General features: G+C 36.3%; 1 protein-coding gene across 5 annotated transcripts in view; it reads right to left on the reverse strand.

The window, feature by feature from the left end:
- Positions 1 to 3,587, reverse strand: part of NYAP2 (neuronal tyrosine-phosphorylated phosphoinositide-3-kinase adaptor 2) — a 305,362-nt gene extending 301,775 nt beyond the window's left edge. For 3 of the 5 annotated variants that reach the window (XR_005200372.1, XM_017529147.2, XM_017529150.2), the window contains exon 1: positions 2,251 to 2,882. The gene's annotated coding sequence lies outside the window, so the exon portion shown is untranslated. Of the gene's footprint in view, positions 1 to 2,250; positions 2,883 to 3,038 lie in introns of those variants that run through there. The other 2 variants (XM_017529148.1, XM_037738758.1) reach the window with 2 other exon arrangements.
- Positions 3,588 to 6,000: the final 2,413 nt, after the last annotated feature.

Genomic DNA, 6,000 nt, shown 5'->3' on the forward strand with positions numbered 1-6,000 from the left:
TTTGGGATCTTTAAACCACACCTGTCTCAATGCTGTGTGGAAGTTATTAGAATTTGAGTTATTAAGATCTGAGATTCCTTCCCACTCCAATCATTGCATCTTCTTTGAGACAGAGAATCCTATTTTTTTTTCTAGTAGGACTGATCCAATAAAAGTTTCCCAAGGCAATTTTGACTATTTTTGTTGTTTTTGTTCAGCAGGAGAAAAAGATCTTTTACAACTTTTGTATCTACTCAAACCTATTTGAAAACACATTGTGTATGAAAATGTAAGTATTTAAACAGGCTGCTGATACATATGTAAAATACATATGCAAATTAATGTTTAAAATTTGCTGACTTCATGTAGAACCAAATCATCAGATTAGATAGCCCGGTTATAACCCATAACACATGTAAACCATGTCAAAATTGTTTTTCTCATAAAATATTATAATTTATCAAGCATGACTCCTATAATTTTACTTTGATTATGCTTGAAATCCTACTCCCTACCCCACAAATGGTCACACTCGTTTTCTCATTCTCAATGTCATCAAAATGCAGCTGTTCTGCCCAAAATGGGAAATGTTGAAGTTACAACCAAGAAAGCTTGTTAAAGTGACTACAAAGACACTGATTGCTTTTTTCTCAGAAAGCAGATTACTTTGCAGTGAGTTTTTCTCCACTATCTCTCTTCCCAAAATGAGTAAAATAGGCATAAATCGTGTTAATGCAGTGGCATCATGAATTGGATATCTCCCCCTCATCTTTCAGGTTGTCATAGTGCTGTTTGCCCATGGTCTAAAGAGATCGTACATTTCCATTAATATTAGAGACTCATGCAAAATGCCAGTGGCTGAGATACTTTTTGAAGGCTTGGGCCAAATGGGTCTACATGCTTACAAGGCATTATTTGCAAAGTAGATGTAGTCAGTTTAATAAACTGCTGACTGGAGCTACAATGGAAACGATCTAATTGAATTGGGAGTCAGTAATTTATTTCTTTTTTTAAACAATAGCCAACCGTCTTGTGTTTAGGATTTTTACACTTCTCTTTATAAACTTTACAGAGGCTTCAAGTCCTTAGGCTTCTCCACTGTCCCTTGTGAAGTTGTAATATTTTCCTCGCGTCTGTTTCCACTAATATTCCAAACTGTCTATGTCCTTCACATAGTCCCTTTCTTTGCTGAATTGGCTCATATATGTTGCACTTTCCATAAAAAAACAAAATAATTTCTGCATTAGTGTCCCACATTTTCTTATTAATTTGTATAATTAGCACTTGAAAATATAAAAAGTGAATGAAAACATTGTCTAAAATGTGAAGAATTAAAAAGAGAGTTAATTTCCACTCTTTCTCTATATTTGTTATTCCACACTACTTAGTTATAAATGCTTGGATGTTAAAATGACTAAAACTATATTATGTAGACTTTTCATATGAATTTCATTATTGTTTGACTATATTTAGAAAAAAATCCAATTCTATAACACCAAAACAATTTTAATATTTCCTCATGATAGTGAAAAATATTATTTTATGTAACAGTTTTTCCAGATATGAAATACTCACGTCCTGTATTTAAAATACTGCTGAGTAGTTGGAAAAATTAAGATGGAGACACCCTAACAAAATAAGTACACGTCCCAAGTAAAACAAATCCACCTAAAGTTTTATAAAAAATATTTATTGTGATGAGGCTAATGAAGTCTTTTTGACATTGAATAGTATAAAAATATGTTTCAAAGGAGGTTTATGTCTAATCAGTCAGGAAGAAGCAGTGCCAGCTTTGCTGTTTGTCTGGTAGTTTTGAATTTTGGGGGGTGCTGTGTCCTTTTTTCCTGAGAATGTAAAATTGGGCTTGCACTGCTGACACAAATGTGCTAAGAGACTGTTGTAAAATATTTATGGTATGGAATAGCGGATAAATAGCTAGTATGCACAACTTGAATGCCAATTAATATGCTGGAAAACATTTTCAATGCTTTTAATAATTCAACATGGCTTATTTTACTAATGAAAATCTAGTTTAACCATTTCCATGGTAATGTAACTAAGTGGGTAAGGAAGTAAAAATAGCCTGAGGCTCACTAAAGCCCTGGATGCCTTCACTGTGGCTTTATTTCTGCTCCACCTAATAAGGCATGCAAACTTCAGCATTAAGTAGCCCTAACTAAAATCCATTCCATTTTATCACCAGATTGCTTGATCTATTTAGTGCTGGATTCGATTAGCATGCTTAGAGAATCTGAAAAATGAGATACATACCAAAATTTAAGTCCCCAGGGAGAGCTAAGTGCAATAACCAGAAGGTGACTTGTGTCTGTCAGAGCCCTCTCTCACGGTTGATCTCAGGGCAGTTCTGTAGGAGTAATCCAGCACCATAAGAAATAGACTTGTAGTTCAGCTCAGGGTTTCTTCAATTAAAGTGCATTGTGTCTGGATGGGAAAAGTGTCGACTCCCAGATTCTTCATCACTAGATCAGAGCATTCTCGATGTCCTTCCTATCAGATAAAATGGCCTTTAAAGTTTGCTAGGAAGATGCAGTGGCAGAAGACAGGTGCTTGCTTCCTTAAATCGACATTCGGAGAAAAGAGGGCATAGCTAATGGGTGGGGATGAACACACAGCCCCTCTCCTTCCAGGTCCAGCAGGGAAGAAATTGAATGATTTTACCCACTTTGCTATACAGATGATTACAAGACCCGAAGCAATCACCAAGCTGGCTAAGGTACCTCATTTGATTATATTCTGCGAAGAAAAAAAGAAATGAAAACAAAAAATCAGAAACATCCTTCCTAAATGTCTCCTTTCAGCCAAAAGGATGTTCTTTCTCATTGCCACTTACATACAGAAGGTTTGGAGCAGCCCAGCTTGTGGCATAGTCCCTCCCCCGTGACAACCAGCTCTCTCTCATTCTCTCTCCCTCCACTCCCTCCCTCCCTCCCTCCCTGCTCCTGACTCCCTCCCTTCCTGCTTCTCTTTCTCCTCTCCAGCTGCCTTAGTCTGTTGAAGCTGCTGCTGATTAATCAGGGATTCTGAAACAAAGAACCTACCTTCTGAAATAGGCAGTAATCTTTCTTCTCTGTTTCTGCAATCCGTCTGCATTGAACGGCAATGCTGCCAGCGTTCTAGCACCTTGGATAGTTCCTGCTCACTAGGCCCATTGGAAAAGGGAAAAGAAGCAACTGAAGAAATTGCAAGAAACCGGAAAGCGGCATCGTTCTACTTTGGATTTCGGCTCCCTGGGGGCTCCTATCCTCATTAAAGGCCTCACATCTAGGCGACAGAACCTCTCTCTTTTATTCAACTGAGCTGAAATCTGATTAGTAAATAATGAAAGGAAAAGAGGATAAAGAAACACCCTTTATTTATATTCACTGTAGGACTAATTCAGTCTTTTTGGAGAGGAAAAATATAAATCCATTGAAAACAAATGTTCTTACTACAGAGAATGCTTAAGTTATAAGCTTTTCACCCCTGGCGTGGCTAATGAAAATGAGCAACAACTTAAATGGAACATCTAGATCTCAGTTTGATACCCTTATTTGATATCAATTTTGCCTCCACCCTCCCTGCACAGCCGAGCCATGCACACAATTACTGCTGACGTACTTCGGGCTGCTGCTTGGGGAGAGAGGGGAGGAGCCTTTTAACCTCATCAAAACAGCTTCATGCCACCTGCTCCCATGGCATGAGAACAAAACTAGCCCACTTAGAAAGAACATGTACAGCACACACGTGTGTGGAACAAAGGTCTTACTCAGACTGCACATTTGTTTTCAATTAAAATAAGGTGCAAAATAATTATCATATGTATGTCATTAATTCCTACAGACTCATTGTTAAAATTAATTCATTGTTAAAATTAAAGTTATTCTATTTCTCATATTTCCCAAGAACTCTCCTCATTCTGTTCTTAATATTCTGCTGAATATATACATATATACCCTGTTATATACCACAACTTATATATGTGGGCGTGTTTGTGTATGTTTGTAGTTATTAAGTTCAAAGTGTTTATCAAACTTGCTCCTCCTCAGTAAAAGGTAAAATGTAGATGTTTCAATGTATTAAGTTTGCACTATTATAAAAAGGAACAATATACAATACATTTCTGATTGACACTAACTTTGACAGGGGGAAATGTGCTTATTATATAATAGTGACTGTAGATTTTTACCCTCACATTCTTTTTCAGCAACTCACTGTAAATGACCTTCACTTGCAAGCTGATTTTCCCAAGAGTTATTTTTAACATCTAGATTCATAACCAATTTCTTAGGAAATAGTTTTCTGAATTTAGTTTTTAATGCATCAGCAGACCACAAAAATAAACTTAAGTTCACCTGCCTAATTCTTAAATGTCATCTGGGACTGTGCTATGATTTTCTTAAATTATATTTCTTTAACTTGAAAGTACCTGGGGAAAAATAAAATCAACACATTGCATTACTATAAAGCTCTTCTATTTCACATGTTCTGAAGTGCATTTCTAAAACTCATCACTTATTTCTTGGTCTTTATGTATCTAGTTTTCGGTTGGAACAGGACTTCCTTTTAATTCTAAGAAGGATTTTGCAAAATTTGATAGATTAAAAGTAAAGAAGGAAAAGAAATATAAATGGGAAAGAGAAGAGGCCACACCTCCCTCATAATCTCTCCCCCATCCCAAGGTGCTCTCTCTCTCTCTCTTTCTCTCTCTCTCTCTGTCTTATGAAGGTTCTAAAAACTTAGCACATTGCAGAAAAGTGCCCCAAGCACCACTTTTAAACTACATCCACCACACTGTGTCATTATTTTTGGTAGTGAAGTGTTCTCATAGATGTTGTCTTTCAGCACATGACCAAAGGTGGAAAGAATTATTTACAGGAAAATTATTGGCAGACATTTTAGAAAATAGAAATACTTCATCATGACTGATAATTTTACCAGTCTGTGTGTCTATATTTTGAACTATAGAGACCTTGAATAAGCTCTAGTATAAAGCTCATTTCTATGTATGAGAAAAATAATACCAAGATAAGTAAACTGACTTGCTTCCAAGCTCATGTGTATTGCCCTATTAGGATTAAGACCCATGGTCACTGTGGTGACTGCAGGTCTCCTCATTTTTGCCAACAGAGTGGTTCTCAGTCCCCTTGATTTCATGCACCAGAATAATCCAAACAAAGTGAGGAGAGGCTGACATACAGTTGCCAAGTGTAAAAAATGAAGAACCTGCCATTTTCTTATCATAATAATTCAAAAAGTAAAAGGCATTTTTATCTCAGAAGAATAGAGAAAGCCTATTTATAACAATAGATGGCCTTTTAAGTTTCATATCTTCAACTTTAGGAATGTGTATGTTTTTTCCCATTTCCTTCCTTCCTCTCTTCTTTCCTTCTTTCCTTTCTTCCTTCCTTGTTCCTTCCTTCCCTTCTGCTCCTTCCTTCCTCCCTCCCTCCCTGCTTTCTTTCTTTCTTTCTTTCTTTCTTTCTTTCTTTCTTTCTTTCTTTCTCTCTCTCTCTCTTTCTTTCTTTCTTTCATTCTTTCTTTCTTTCTTTCTTTCTTCCTTCCTTCTTTCCTTCCTTCATTCCTGCTTTCCTGTCTCCCTGTCTTTCTTTTCTATTTCTTTTTTTTCTCTTTATGTCACAGAATACAGCTTGAGAATCATCACATTTTACCAAACCCATTTTCTCAATCCCACATTTTCCTCATTCTAGGTGTCACTAATATCACTGATGGAGCAATTCCTTCTCTGGAGACATATTAGTGTATAGGAGTTTATGAAACCTTTGAGGATTGGCTGAGAAGGGCCCCAGAACTACTTTAGCTTTCACTGAATGAAACAGCAAAGGATCTTTTCTCTTGCAAGTAATCTTAGAGCCAAGTGCAGAACTCACTTCTATAAATTTCAATAGTATCTGGAGAAAAGTGCATTGGACAAAATTTAAGTTAAAAATCCTCATATCAGAAATCAAAGTATTGAGATATTTAAAAAGCACAAATTATACTCATGCATTGGTTTATTTCTTG

The sequence above is a fragment of the Cebus imitator genome, unplaced genomic scaffold, assembly GCF_001604975.1.
Source record: "Cebus imitator isolate Cc_AM_T3 unplaced genomic scaffold, Cebus_imitator-1.0 Scaffold57, whole genome shotgun sequence".
NCBI classification, from domain to species: Eukaryota; Metazoa; Chordata; class Mammalia; order Primates; family Cebidae; genus Cebus; species Cebus imitator.